We start from the raw sequence: 16,342 nt of genomic DNA on the forward strand, positions 1-16,342 counted from the left end.
CTAACCCAAATTATATGTATACTACGCAACTGAAAACGGCAAACGTCGAGTCTTGTTCCGGCGAGCATTCCGACGATCTTCCGACGGACTTCCAATGCACCTTTGGATTTCTTCCGGTGGACTCCTAGTAGGCTCTCGATCTTGTGGAAAGTTCAGTGAGCAGCCGAGCCTTCTCGGTGATCTCCACGAACCTCCGACGATCTCTTCAGCGGGCTTCCGAAAACTCCGACACGTCCCCGATTTCTTCTCGGTTGGCTCCGGTAGCATCTTCAACGAATCTTTGGACTCTCAAACACCCATCGAACTTGACTCTGGTTTCCATGCTTTATGTTTTCAGGCTATTGTAGTTAATCCTACACACTAAACTCAATAATATGGATTAGATCAATTAACCCATCAATTGATTTCATCATCAAAATTCGAGATTTAACAGTATATGATGTATTGTATATGATGTGAATCATGATTAAAATTGCCTTGATTTGAATTCTATGTTTATCTCAATTATGGCATTTTGACATAAGAATGACACTTTATCTTTGTCATAATTTGTAAATTGAAATAATGGGAAATGAATTACACCATTGTATTGTTATTCCCCTTTTTTTTGTCAATGACAAAGAGAGAGAAAGAATTGCTAGTGTGCATATCTCAAAAGAGAAAGATTTGTTAGCTTGTACAATTCAAAGAAGATGTAAAAATATGCTTGAGAAGCAAAGATTGCTAACTTGCATATTTCAAGAAGCAAAAGTTGCTTTCTTGAACATCTCAAATATTGTTAGTTTACATATTCTAAAATGATGCATTGCTATCTTATATTATTTTTCAAAAACTTGCTAGCCTTTATACTTCAAAGAGAAGTAACACTTGTAAAATTTGCTAGCTTGCATGGTTCAAAATTTGTTAGCTTGCTTGATGTAAAACTTATTAGAATTGCTAGCTTGAACATTGCAAAGGAAGCAAAATTGCTAGCTTGCACTTCTCAAAAGAGAAGAAAGGACTTGCTATCTTAAACATCACCAAGACTTGCTAGCTTGCAATATCAAGAGAAGTAATTATGCTATCTTGCCCATCTTAAGAAGCAAAACATGCTAAACTTGCACATATAGCAAAATTTATAAACTTGCAAAACTTAAATTTTTGCTAGCTTGCATGATGATAAAACTGAAGATTATATTTATAATGCAATGATTTGAAATGTAATATGTCCTAAACACTTGATAGTTGAACTTCTCCTTTTTGTTGATGACAAAGGGGGAGAAGTATGATGATGTTATGCATAAGTTTATGATAACACATTGCTTGGATTTTTAAATCTAAGAGTTCTATCAATATGCCATATTGATAGGGGGAGTTTGTTTAAACTCCAAGAGTTATGGTTAACTCCGTCATCAATTGGTTGTCATCATCCAAAAGGGAGAGATTGTTGAATCTCATATTTTGATGATGAAACCAATTGATAGTATTTATGATTTAATCTGCATTTTGAGTGACACAGAAAGCTTCGATCATGGAGAGATAATTAAAGTAGGAAGAATCATGTTGGGTCAGAGAAAAACACGTCAGAAGATTGGACGTTGCGCCGGAGGATCGGTCAACGTATCGATAGAAAGCTTCGGGCCAAGAAGAGTAGATATTATGCCAATGATATCGGAGTTGTTGAGGTCAACTGGCCGATTAGGCAATAGGCCGCAAGAGAGGATGATGTGCTAAAGAATCGTACGAAGCGTCGATGGACCAATGACATGCCGGACAACATGATTCATGCTTAGTAATAATTGTCTAAATCGAAGTGTGTTTTATGTGTGTAGGATTAACTACGATAGCAAGACATAAAACAAAATGAAGTCCCGGAGTCAAGAACGAGATTTCGTTGGGAGTTCAAGAGTTCGTCGGAAGTCCGGATATTCGTTGGAAGTTCTACCGGAACCAATCGAGAAGTCCAGGAGCTTGCTAAAGAAGCTCATCGGATCTAGAGACGCAAAAGAGCTCGAGAATTTATTGTTTTACATGGAATAGTACTTTCGAGCTACAAGGCCTGATTCTGAATATACCAAAGTTTTAATAACAACTATGTATCTGAATGGGAATACAAAACTTTAGTGGTGAACCTATTGGAAGGATATCCAACAAGGTCAATGTCGAGTGGACAGATGGGAGGACTTAAAGCGTGAGTTGAGAACTCAGTTTCTACCCGAGAATACAAAGTTCGTCACAAGGAGGAAGTTGAGATAACTCCGCCAATGTACTTCTATCCGAGACTATGTGAAGCAATTTTCTGTGCTAATACTGGACATATAGGACATGTCCGAGAAGGATAAGATGTTCAGCTTCCTCGATGGCCTATAACCAAAGGCTCAACAACAAATACATTGAAGGAATGTCACCGATGTGATCAGGTCAATTGCGGTCGCAGAAAGGCTCACCGACTTTGTTTCCTCGAAGTGCTCGGGGAAAAGGAAACAATCTTCAGGAAATTACCTTCCAAAATATTCTCAACGGAAGGAGCCCGGGGGCGAACAAAAGAAGAGTGATAAGACCCTAAAGTCTTATCGTCGCTCTAATACCAAATGGTAAGACCCTAAAGTCTTATCGTCACTCTGATACCAAATGATAAGACCCCAAAGTCTTGCCATCGCTCTGATACCAATTGATAAAATCCTAAAGTTTTATCGTGGAAAAAAGGAGAGAAATAGGAATGATAATGATCGCTTCGAGGGGATCGGCCTCCTTGATCGCTTCGAGGGGATCGACCCTCCTTGATCACTTCGAGGGGATCGGCCCTCCTTGATCACTTCGAGGGGATCGGCCTCCTAAGGTTTGTCCACAGAGTGGAATAATATTTTATTGATTGATTGATTGCTTCAAGAAAGGGTTACATAACTATTTATAGAGTTCCACCCAAAGTCCATCAAGACTTGAACTCTAATAATAAATAAATATTAAATAAACCTCTACTTGACTCTAACTGAATCGAACCGACTCAATAAACAACTGAATTAAACAGACTCAATAAACATTATTCAAAAGTTTAGAAAAAGGGTCCTAACAAAGAGTTCCTACAAAGGACCAAGTTCAAAAGGCAAAGCCCCAAAACCTAGCGGATGCTTCTTGTGCGGAGGGTCGCTTATGGTGAGGGAGTACCTACATAAACAAGCACTCAATGTTTTAACAGCTTCAATCCACCCCCCTAAATCAGACAAGGACAAGGTCGTCACCCTTAGTTCAAGCAGTTCAGAATCCAGTACCGACAATGAGTCACAAGGTCCCCAAATAAGAGCAATGTGTTTGTTGAATGTATTACGGGGTCAAGTAAGGGAGAACATGAAGGCAAAGCCATTGAAAGCATAGAGTAGCGAGCTGATATACATGGACATTAAGCTCAATAGCCAAACAACCAATGCAATGGTGGACACGAGCGCTACCCATAACTTTATTGTCGATCGAGAAGCAAACCAACTTGGGTTGATCTTGGAGAAGAACCCAAGCCAGATGAAGGCGGTGAACTCGAATGCCAAGCAGATCTCCAAGCTGGCAAAGAGTGTCCCCATCAAGATCGGAACGTGGAGCGGGAGCACGAATATGATGGCGGTGCCATTGGACGACTTCCAAGTGATTCTTGGGATGGAGTTTATGCACACGACGAAGTTGGTGCCAATGTCGTTCCTAAACTCCCTATGTATGATGGGAGGTAATGACCCTTGTGTGGTTCCCATCTCTCGGAGAGGAACCAGGAACCCATAACAGATATCGGCATTACAACTGAAGAAAGGGATACGTTTGAGTTCTTGGTGATGCCCTTCGACTTAACTAATGCTCCAGCCACATTCTGCACTCTTATGAATCAACTATTCAAGGAGTATTTGGATAAGTTTGTGGTCATCTACTTGGATGATATCGTCATTTATTGCCAAATGCTCGAGGAGCATGTCGAGGACCTTCGGACAATTTTCAAGGTTCTCTGGGAGAACATTTTGTTCGTGAAAAGGGAGAAGTTCTACTTTGCTCAAATGAAGATATTATTTTTAAGGCATCAAATCAGTGATGGCTCCATTCGGATGGACAAATCAAAGGTGCAAGCTATTGTAGAATGGTGAACTCCAAAGAAGGTGCCAGAGTTGAGATCCTTCCTTGGTTTCGTCAACTACTATCGATGCTTCATAGCGGGGTATTCAAAGCGTGCAACTCCAGTGACGGAGTTGCTAAAGAAGGAGCAACATTAGAGGTGGTCTGATAAATATGAAGCTACATTCCAAGATCTGAAGGTTACTATGTTGGAAGAACCGGTGCTCAAATTGCTAGACTATGGAGAGCCCTTTGAAATCCATACAGATGCTTCAAACTTCGCTATTAGAGGAGTACTCATGCATGAGGGTCACCCGATGGCCTATGAGAGCCGTAAACTCAATGAGATCGAGCGACGGTATCCAGTGCATGAGAAAGAGATGACAGCGATGGTCCACTATCTACGAGTTTGGCGGCACTACCTTCTTGGATCGCGATTTGTACTAAGGATAAACAACATCACTTTGAGCTATTTCCAAACTCAAAAGAAACTCTCCCCAAAGTAAGAATGATGGCAGGACTTCCTGACTAAGTTTGATATAGCAATGGAGTACAAGCCCGAAAAAGCAAATGTCATGGTCGATGCATTGAGCCGGAAAAGTGGAGCGAGTGAATGCCATACAATTGGAGGGCGGAGGCCAAGCTGTTAAATCTCGGATTTTGATGATGAAACCAATTGATAATGTTTATTTGATCTGCTTTTTGAGTGATGCAGGAAGCTTCGATCAGGGAGATACAATTAGGGCAGGAAGAATCATATTGGGCCGGAATGGAACATGTTAGAAGATTAGACGTTGAGTCGGAGGATCGGTCGACGTATCGGTAGAAAGCTTCGGGCCATAGGTTCGGGCATCGGGCCAAGAAAAGCAAAAATTACACCAAGAAAATTGGAGTTGCGGAGGTCAATTGGTCGATTGGGCAATAGGTCATAAGAGAGGACGATACACTGAAGAATTGGACGAAGCATCGATGAACCAATGACATGCTGAACAACATTTGATTTAAGCCTTATAATAATTGTCTAGATCGAAGTAGGCTTTAAGTATGTAGGATTAACTATGATAGCAAGATATAAAGCAAAATGAAGTCCCAAAGTTAAGAACAAGATTTCGTTAGGAGTTCGAGAGTTCATCGGAAGTCTGGATATTCGTTTTAAGCTTTGTTGGAATTGATCGAGAAGTCTAGGAGCTTACCAAAGAAGCTCGTCGGAACTCACCAAGAAGATCGTCATGAAGTCCAGGAGCTTACTGGGAGTCCACTGGAACTTTGTCGAGAGATTGTCGGAAGTTCGTTGGAAGATCGCTGGAAGCTTGCCGGAAGAAACCTAGGCTTACATACTTATTTAGCTTAGTAAATGTCTTAAAATTCATAGTTAGCACATAATTGGGTTGGAATTGGGCCAACTCAATTAGGGGCCAATTGGGCGAAGTTTGGGCTGTGTTGGGCCAAGTGAAAAGGCCCAAACAGTGACTCAACAAGTGGAACCGATCTGGCATAGTCTCCGAGACCGTGTCAAGCAGTGGTACCGCCAGTCTAAGTGGTGGTACCACCCAGACTCAGTCTCCAAGACTGTTAGGTGGTGGTACCGCCTAGACATAGTCTCCTAAGTAGTGGTACTGCCAGATTGGGTGGTGGTACCGCCCAGTGTCAATGTAGCAAGCGGTGGTATCGCCAGGACCTGGGAAACCCGGGATGAGACACTTTTAGTCTCCAAGTTCGAATCTACTTGAATCTTATAAGTATCCCTCTCATCCTTGGTTAAACTTACACACAACTGAGTATACAAATAAGGAAAAATGCTATTGTAATCTTGAGAGTTCTCCTCTTCTAGCCTAAGTGTTTAGAATTTTGTTTAGGGAGGAGTAAGTGGGGTTATAAAGGTTCTCTCCTGAACCTGTCAAAAGGAGAATCGAGTTATAAGGGTGGTTGATCTTCGCCCATTGAAGGAAGATCATTAGTGGATGCCAATGGCCTCGACGGAAGAGGAATCAGTAGAGTGGATGTAGGTCACGACGACCATACCACTATAAAATGATTTGCATTTCTATTTGAGTAATTTACCCTTACTATAAACTGAAGTTTTACTTGCCTACTGCTTTCACTACATATACGAATGAGATTTCAATTTATCTTCTGATTTCTATTTTTTATCATACAAAATATTTTCAAACCGATGTGATTTTATCCACTGCACTAATTCACCCCCCCTCTTAGTGCCAACTCATTCCTAACAATTAATATCAGAGCCACATTATTTCTCATTTGATTTAATACCCAAGAGAAATGACTCTTTTTAGATTTTAAGGGGGTTTTTCAATTGTTCGTCCTCCTATGTTCAATGGTACACTTATTGGAAAACTCGAATGAGAGCTTTCTTATTTTCTATGGATTTAAACTTATAGAATATCATTGAAAATGGATTTCAAAAGTCTTCTACTCTAATGAATGAATGGAATGATTTGGAGAAGAAAACTTTTTATTTAAATGCTAAAGCTATGAACGCTCTATTTTTGCGCCTTAGATAAAAATGAATTCAATCAAATTTCTATGTGCGAAACGACTTTCGATATTTGGCACACTCTTGAAATCACACATAAAGGCACTAGTAGAGTAAAAAATTCTAAAATAAATCTTTTGATACCTGATTTTGAACTTTTTTGAATGAAGCCAAACGAGACTATTGGAGACATGTACACCCGTTTTACGGATGTCGTCAATAATCTAAAAGCACTTGGTAAATGTTTTTTGAATTTTGAACTTGTTAATAAAGTTTTACGATATCTTTCTAAAAATTGGGACTCTAAAGAACCAACCATTCAAGAGGCCAAGGATTTGAATACTTTTTCGATCGAAGAACTTATCGGGTTTTTGATGACCTACAAAATGGCCAATGTGGCACATGACGAACTTGAGAACAACCTTCCAAAGAACAGGAAGGATTTTACACTTAGAACAAAAGAAGACCACTCAAGCGAAAGCTCAAGTGATGGTAAACTTGAACTTCTCCCAATAAAGATTAAAATTTTTTTAAAATAAGAATAAAAAATTAAAAGTAAATTTAAAAAGAATGCAACTACTTACTATGAATGCAAGAAGAATAAAGCAATTTGGGACAAAACGAGTACCTCCGAAGACAAGGAATAAACCAACAAAAGCGAGGGGGTAAACTATGCCTTAACGATTTTTGACGACAAGGTAACCAAAACCCCTTTGCCTTATTTCAAAATTACTTGATGCTTTTTCATGAGTTATTTTTAAATTAGTTAGTAAAAAATAAAAAATAAAAATTATAAAAAGGTTATATCATGCTTCTTTTTATTTTGAAAAATGATCATGAAAATTGTATGTTTTATGATAAAGAAATAAAATGATGATTAATCCTATGTCTGTTTTTAAGAAGAAATAATATGTATCTTGATGATTTTCGATTTTGATTGAAAATGCTTTATGTCCAATAAAATCATGCTTGATGTCTTAATGAAAATGTTAAGAGGTTTGATATCATGCTTAATGAGCTTATAGTTGCATGTTTTGCCTTGAAAACTTGAAACCATGTTTTGGTATCATGCCCAAAGTAATGATGCATAATGATAATGCTTAATAAGTTTATTTTTATGCATGATGATTCTTATAATCTATGGCTTATCAATCCTTGCTATAATGAAAGTTTCTTTTTCGTTTTAAATGTTGATGCTTGTTTTTATTTGACATAAAAATTTGGGCATGTTTATATGAAATCAATCATATGAATTGAAACACTAAAAAGAGGAAAGCTTTCTCCTCGAAAAATTTCTCTACTTTATCGATTTTTTAAAAAAAGATTAATAAATGTATTTATGTTATTTTTATTGAATCTCTTGAAAGTAATTTTGATGATTTGTTGATTTGAATTTGGATGAGTTTCATCTAACCATGAATTTCGATATTACTTGAGATTTACCTTATATAAATCAAGATCTTCTATCCTTGATATTTCTTTTTACTATCTACTATCCAAATGAATCATAATTTTTCAGAATTATAATTTTTATGATTCATAATAAATTGAGAGATATTATACATGAATCGAGATCCTTTGTGTTCTCTCGTAACATCTTTTGTTATAGGAATGTCTTTATCTATATTATGATCTTAAATTCTCGATATTGATACTTGAAATTTTTCTATGAATCAAGATATTATTTTTGTTCTCTTAGGATTCTTTTTTCTATTCACTAAAAAGGAGACTTATCCTAAAAAAAAAACATGATATGCTATTTGACATCTTGAGAATTTATGACTTGAGTTTTGTTATGCATTTCTTCCTTTTTTCTTTCTTGCTTCCAATGACAAAAGGGAGAAAGAATATAGCTAGCATCTCAAGAGAACCAAATTTGCTAGCTTGAATGATAAACTTAGACATGTTAAATCTCCCAAACGCATAAATTCTTCTTAAACATTTTTTTCGGTTCATGATCTTGATTTCTCAATTTTTAGACTCAAATTATCTAATTCAAGATTGTTTTCTATCATTCCTTCTATACATAAAAGAAGAGATATGTCAAAAATTATGACTTGATCTTTCATTTTTTATAATTAGAATAATGGTTGAAATATTGATGTAAATTTGTTACTTATCTTTGTCATGTTTGGAAAATTATTGTAAAAGGGAAAAAGAATTACACAATTGTATTCTTCCCTTCTTTTTGACAATGACAAAGGGGGAGAAGAATTGCTAGCTTACAAATTGAAAAGAGAAGAACTTGCTATCTTGAACATCACCAAGAATTGCTAGCTTGTTGTCTTGCACATTTCAAAAGATGCAAAAATTTGCTAACCTTGAAAAACTTGCTAGCTTGCTAGTTTTAAACTTGCTATTTAGTATCTCGCATTCTTTTTCAAAAACTTCTAGTTTTCATACTTCAAAGAAAATACTTGCCAAATTGCTAGCTTGCATGTTCTAATATAATGTAACATTTGCAAAATTTGCTAGCTTGTATATTGGAAAATGATGTAAAACTTGCCAAAGTTGCTAGCTTGCATGAAGTAAAATTTTGCTTGCTTGCATATCTAACGAGAAGCAAAAGTATTATCTTGCCTATTTCAAGAAGTAAAACTTGCAACTTGCACATTGCAAAAGGAAGCAAGAACTGCTAGCTTGCACACTTTAACAAGAGGCAAAAATGCTCTATTGCATTCGTTTTTTTTTTGAAAACTTGCTAGCTTAAACATTGCAAAGAAAAGCAAACATACTAAACTCTGCACATCTCTAAAATTTGTTAGCTTGCACGATGATAAATGCAATGATTTGAAATTATATATCAAAAGCTTGTAAAGTTGCACTTCTCCTTTTTGTTGATGATAAAGGGGGAGAAGCTATGTTGATGATCTTGCATGGAGAATGGTGTATTGATATATTGATTATGCATGATTTTATGATGCATGCAATGATGTGATAAATTGGTTATTTCAATACTCATGTTACATGCAATGTTAAAATACTATGATTTCAAAGCATCTATCAATATACCATATTGATAGGGGGAGTTAAGGTTAACTTCATCATCAATTGGTTGTCATCATCAGAAAGGGGGAGATTATTAAATCTCTGATTTTCATGATAAACCAATTGATAAAATTTATTTGATCTGCGTTTTGAGTGACATAGGAAGCTTCGATCAGGGAGAGACAATTAAGGCAGGAAGAATCATGTTTGGCCGAAATTGAATATGTCAAAAGATTGGACATCGAGCCAGAGGATCGGTCGACGTATCGGTAGAAGGCTTCAGGCCATGGGTTTGGGCATTAGGCCAAGAAGAGTGAAAATTGCGCTAAGGAAATCAAAGTTGCGGAGGTCAATTGGGTGATTAGGCAATAGGCCGCAAGAGAGGATAACCGCTGAAGAATCAGACGAAGCATCGATGAACCAATGACATGTCGGACAACATTTGATTTAAGCCTGATAATAATTATCTAGATCAAAGTAGACTTTAAGTGTGCAGAATTAACTACGATAGCAAGGCATAAAGCAAAATGAAGTCTCGGAGTCAAGAATGAGATTTCGTTGGGAGTTCGAGAGTTCGTCAAAAGTCCAAACGTTCATCGAAAGCTTTGTCGAAATTGACCGAGAAGTCTAGGAGCTTGCCAAAGAAGCTCATCGGAACTCACCAAGAAGATCGTGAAGTCTAGGAGCTTGCCGGGAGTCCACTAGAACTTTCCCGAGAGATCGTCGGAAGTTTGTCGGAAGTTTATCGGAAGGTCGTCGGAAGCTCGTTGGAAGAAACTTAGACTTACGGACTTATTTAGCTTAGCAAATGTCTTAAAATTCATAGTTAGTACATAATTGGGTTGGAATTGGGCCAACTCAATTAGGGGCCAATTGGGCCAAGTTTGGGTTGTGTTAGTACTGGCAGGACCTGGGAAACCCGGGATGAGATACTTTTAGGCTCTAAGTTTAAATCTACTTAAAGCCTATAAATACCACTCTCATCCTTAATTAAACTTACACAACTGAGTATACAAATTGGGAAAAACGTTGTAATAATCTTGAGAGTTCTCCTCCTCTAGTCTAAGTGTTTAGAATTCTATTTAGAAAGGAGTAAGTGGGGTTGTAAAAGTTCTCTCCTGAATCTATCAAAAGAAGAATCGAGTTGTAAGGGTGGTTGATCTTCGCCCATTGAAGGAAAGGAATCAGCGGAGTGGATATAGGTAATGATGACCGAACCATTATAAAATGGTTTGCATTTCTATTTGAGCAATTTACCTGTTAGGAAATCTTGGGGGCGACATCACATGCGTAGTGAAAGAACAGAAAACAAAATCCCCAATTCCCAAAGATATGTTCGTCATCGTGCGAAGATTGGCGTGCAAAATTCTATGAAACTTAAAACTACATATAGAATATATTGTGTTACCTAGGGAGATCATATATCCCTAAATCCCTACAGATCTCTAGAACAGAGTGAAGGAGGTCAAGCGCCCTCCTCTCTAGCAATAATCCACGCAGTAGGGCTGTGACGATGCTTCTCAAAACTCCAAGTCTGCTCTGAGGTGGAGAGGAGGAGGAGAATAGGAGAGGCAAGTAAAGGCTCTAGCCTATGAACCACTGAATCCCTCCTATTTATAGAGGTCCTATGTCCACTTAACCCTATGGATCCTCCCATATTGGGTATTAGATCTTCATCCAACGACCCAAGCCTCTTAAATTAGTGGATCTCTATCCAATAATCTCTCATGGGCTCTTATTGGATCTCGTCCATGGGATCCAATAATTCAGGGACTTATTTAGATATCCAATAAGATAGAGGCTCTAGTGGATATCTCATATTTGAACTATTGAATCTCAGATTTTGATGATGAAGTCAATTATAATTTATTTAATCTAATCTATATATTGAGAAAAGTGTGTAGGATTAACTACGATAGCAGTAAGACATAAAGCAGGTGTTGTGCCGGAGTCAAGATCGAGATCTCATTGGGAGTTCGAGTGTTCGTCAGAAGTCCGGATGTTCATCGAAAGTTCTGCCGGAACCAATTGAGAAGTCCTAGAGCTTACCAAAGAAGCTCATTGAAACTCACCAAGAAGATCGTCATAAATTCTAGGAGCTTGCTGGGAGTCCATTGGAACATTACCGAGAGTTCGTTGGATGTTCGCCGAAAGTATGTCGGAAGCTCGCCGGAAGAGCAATTGACGCATTGGAATAAGAAGCGCTGTAATTATGTCTTAATTATCATATTTAGAGCATAAATTAAGTTAAGATTGGGAGGTAGTCCCACTAACTTAATTAGGGGCCAACTGGGCCCTTCACAAGGCTGAATTGAGCCGAATTGATTAGCCAATTCAGCCCCTAGATTCTTGGCCGGTGGTGGCACCGCTAGGGTCGGCGGTGGCACCACCTGGAAAGCAATGCCCCCCCAAGATATCTGGGCGGTGGTACCGTCAGTAGTGAATGCTACTAGCGGTGGTACCGCCCTTGTCAGGCGTTGGTACAGCCCAGTATCAGATCAGCGACAGTAGTACCGCCCAGTAATGGCGGTGGTACCGCTAGTATCCCAGATTCCGGAGATGTGACACTTTTTGGCTCCAATTTTGAAGCCATTGAGGTGTATAAAAACCCCACCCTTTTCTACATAAAAGGGCACGAAAGCATTAGCTTAATCTTGAATTCTTGAGTCACAAAAGTGTTGTAAAAGTTAGAGTTCTCCTCCTTCATCTCTTAGCCTTGTAACCATCCAAGAAAGATGAGTGGGACTTATAAGGGTTATCTCCTAAACCCGAGAAAAGGAGAAAGCACTATAAAGAGGTGTTCGGTCTTCACCTATTGAAGGAAGGTCTTTAGTGGATGCCGATGACCTCGTCGGAGGAGGAATCCGAAAGTGGATGTAGGTCACATTGACCGAACCACTCTAAATTCTAATTTGCTTTTCATTTGTGCAATTTATGTTACTTCAAACCTCCTTAATCTTCTCTTGCACTTTTACGAAAGCTTTCAAGTTCAACTTTTCTCCAAAACAGATTGAATCGAAACCATTTTCGTTGGAATCGATTTTAATCGAAATAAACATTTTTTTGAAATTGTAAAAGTTTTGAGAGATGACATTTGCTAGCAACCTAGATGGTCATTCAATTACACGTCCGCCCATATTCAATGGGACAAATTATATATATTGGAAGACTAGAATGAGAATCTTTCTAATTTCAATGGATTTTGAATTATAAAATATTGTAGAAAATGAATTTGAAAAGTCTTCTCTTCTAATGAACGATTGGAATGAATTAGAGAAGAAGACTTTTGCTTTAAACGCAAAGGCTATGAATGCCTTGTTTTATACCTTAGATAAAAACAAGTTTAATCGTGTGTCTATTTTTGAAACAACATTTGATATTTGGCACTAGTAGAGTGAAGGAGTCAAAAATCAATCTTTTAGTGTATACTTATGAGTTATTTCGAATGAAACCGAGGGAGACCATTGGAGACATGTACACCCGATTTACGGATGTCATTAATGGTCTAAAAGGACTTGGTAAAAGTTTCTTGGATTTTGAGCTTGTTAATAAAATTTTAAGTTCCCTTCTAAAGAGTTGAGACCCTAAAGTCATGGTCATTCAAGAGGCCAAAGATTTAAATAACTTTCCTCTTAAAGAACTAATCGAGTCACCAATGACCTATGAGATGACTTGTAATGCTAATGAAGAGCTAGAGAACAACCTTCCAAAGAACATGAACGATATGGCTCTAAGAACTTAAGAATACCACTTGAAAGAAAATTAATTGATGAGGACTTTGATGAAGACTTAGCACTATTAATAAAAAGGTTCAAAAAATTTATAAAAATAAATAAATTTTAAAATAATACTAAAAATAAAATTGAACCTAAGAAAGAATAAGTTATATGTTATGAATGTAAGAAGCTGGGACATTACAAGAGTGAATGCACCCAATTAAAGAAGAGACAACCAAAGAAGAAGAAGGCTCTTAAAGCAACATGGGACGATTCAAATTCATCTGAAGAAGAGGAGCCAACCAACACCGAGCAAATTGCTCACTATGCACTAATGGCTATTGGAGATAAGGTAACAAGTTCATTAGACGTAAAATTATCTTTCGATGAGCTTTTAAATGCATTTCATGAATTATTTGATGAATGTAAAACCTTGAGTAAAAACTATAACTCTTTAAAAATGGAACATGCTTCTTCTCTTATTAGTGATTTTGATAGACTAAAAGTTGAGACAATGATAGTTTAGCTTCATGTACAAAATGAGATAAACTAGAAATACTTCAAAAGGAAAACTTACTACTTAAGAAAACCTTAGAAAAGTTTGAGGTTGGTAGCAAATCCTTAAACATGATCCTTGTAAACAAAGGTCACGTTCATAGAAAAGGTAGAATCGGATTTGTGAGTAGCTCTCACCAAAATCCAACCACCTTTGTTAAAGGCCCTACTTTGCATGTTTCACCCCGAAAGAAATGTAACTTTTGTTACAAATTTGGGCATGTAGCTTATCATTGTCCATTTAAGAAATATAGTCTACACACATTGATTTGGGTTTCTAAAATAACCTTAAATAACTCAATGCAATATGATAAGCTATGTAGATTGATTTTTGAGGCACCCAAGATTAAATGAGTACCTAAAAATTATACTTTTTTGTAGAAACGTTTATCATCACAGGCTAGGAGCAAGAGATGGTACATTGATAATGGATGCTCAAGACTGGAGATCCAAAATAACTCATAAAGCTTTCTAGTGAAAAACAGAAAACATAAAGAGAAGATCATTAGAATTAAAATAAGATCATGATAACTTAATGATGCAATCATTATTTGAAATCTTAAGTGATAAACACTTGATCATGATCTCTCAATATCTGAAACTTGAGAATTTTTATGCATGAATTCCTTTCTCACAGTGTGCACAATATGCATTTTTCTATAAGATCACTCACTTGAATCATGATCTTATAGTGTGCACAATGAACCATATGCATTTTTCCATACGAGTTTTTACGATGCTTGCGTACAAATTTTATATGATGAACTTATGGTATGCATTTTTTTTACGAGTTCTATATAATGTTTGAGTATGGTATGCATGCTTCAATAAAAATTTTTACAAGTTGGAATCATCCCATGATAGCACCACACAACAATGTGAGCAGTGCTCACTGCCTGTAGGCGGGCACCGCCTAGCTGGCGATAGCACCACTAGTTGTCACGGGTGGCAGGCGGTAGCACTGCCCAACTAGCGGTGTCACGGCCTGCAACCTACTCCTTATAAACACCAACTTAGGGCTGGTGGTAGAACCGACCACAAGCCCTCCTACATCCCTTCCTCACACCTCTAAACACCTCTCCACCCCTTATTCTCCTTGATCCTCCTCTAGAAACTCAAGAAAACCCTCCTATCCTACCAAATCAAGGATCAATCTTTGACATCCTTTTGGAGATCAGTAGAAGAAAAAAAAAACCACTAAGGTAATCTCTACACCAAATTGATTTCCTTTATATAACTTATTCTTGCTCCTTATTTGCCTTCATTATTGTAGTCTCAATGAGTTCTAGAAGATCCTCTAGGGACAAAGGGAAGAGGAGATTATATAAAAATTATTGACTCCCTACTTTTCGATTCTAATCAACATGCCTTAAAATTTTCATCCATAGAGTCTAGATATGTTCATAAGGGTAAATATGTTGATTTAGACAAATTAAGTGATTTGGAACATATTCAATGGTTTGCTAATCTAGACATTCTCCCAATCCTTCAAATGAGTGAACCTATCTACCCTAGACTTGTTAGGCTATTTTACAATAATTTACATGTAGATGAAGATGAAAGGGTATCTACCTATCTATTAGGACATCATATATCCATTACGGATAGAACCATTTGCAATATCATAGGAATTCCAATAAAAGAAAGAGGGTGTTATTTTAGAGGACAATATGATGATGAAACAATTGGGACTACTTACGTTGATGCATTAGGAACAATTTTTAGCAATCCTAACTTAACGATTCTTTAAAAAAGCTATGAACATTTACTACATTTAAGCACCAAAATACTTCATCATATCCTGATAAGTATCATTCTCCCAAAGTAATATCATCATGATGAAGTAAGCCAAATGGAACTAGGCACCATGTATTGGATTTTGAAGGGACATAACAATTATTTTGGTTACCTAATCCAACAAAACATGATTAAACAATCAAAAAAGGACATGATACTTTCATATGGTGGTTTAATTACAAGATTACTCCATGTCTATGATATTGTCATTCCACCCGACGAAGAAGTTATAAAACTAAACATATTTAGTATCATAAATAGAAATCTACTTTGATGGATGAGATGTACATTTAGAAATGATATATGGACTAGACTTCCTAGAAGGACTGATCCCCTCCAACCTGAACCAAAACTTGAGACACCAATTTTTAGGGGTAATCAATCTCCTCCAACTGGTCCCTTTAAGGCATCACCTCTGGTAAAGCAAGCACCTCCCTCATCTATCGACAATATAGGGACTCGATTTGATCGATTTAAACAACGTCAAGATAGACTCAAACATTTATAAATGCATGAAAGACTATGACAAAACATTTTATAAATGCATGAAATATTTATACATATCTTGATGTTTGATACATGGAAGTAATTGACAAATGCATCACTCACAGATTTCATTCTTATGAATTTTTAATGAGAAATGGATTTGATGTAATGCTCTTCTCACTATAAAGTTTTATTCGTAAATTTCTCCTTCATGCGAAACTCCTCTTCCATGAATTCT

Source organism: Musa acuminata, chromosome BXJ3-2 (assembly GCF_036884655.1).
Source record: "Musa acuminata AAA Group cultivar baxijiao chromosome BXJ3-2, Cavendish_Baxijiao_AAA, whole genome shotgun sequence".
Taxonomy (NCBI): Eukaryota; Viridiplantae; Streptophyta; class Magnoliopsida; order Zingiberales; family Musaceae; genus Musa; species Musa acuminata.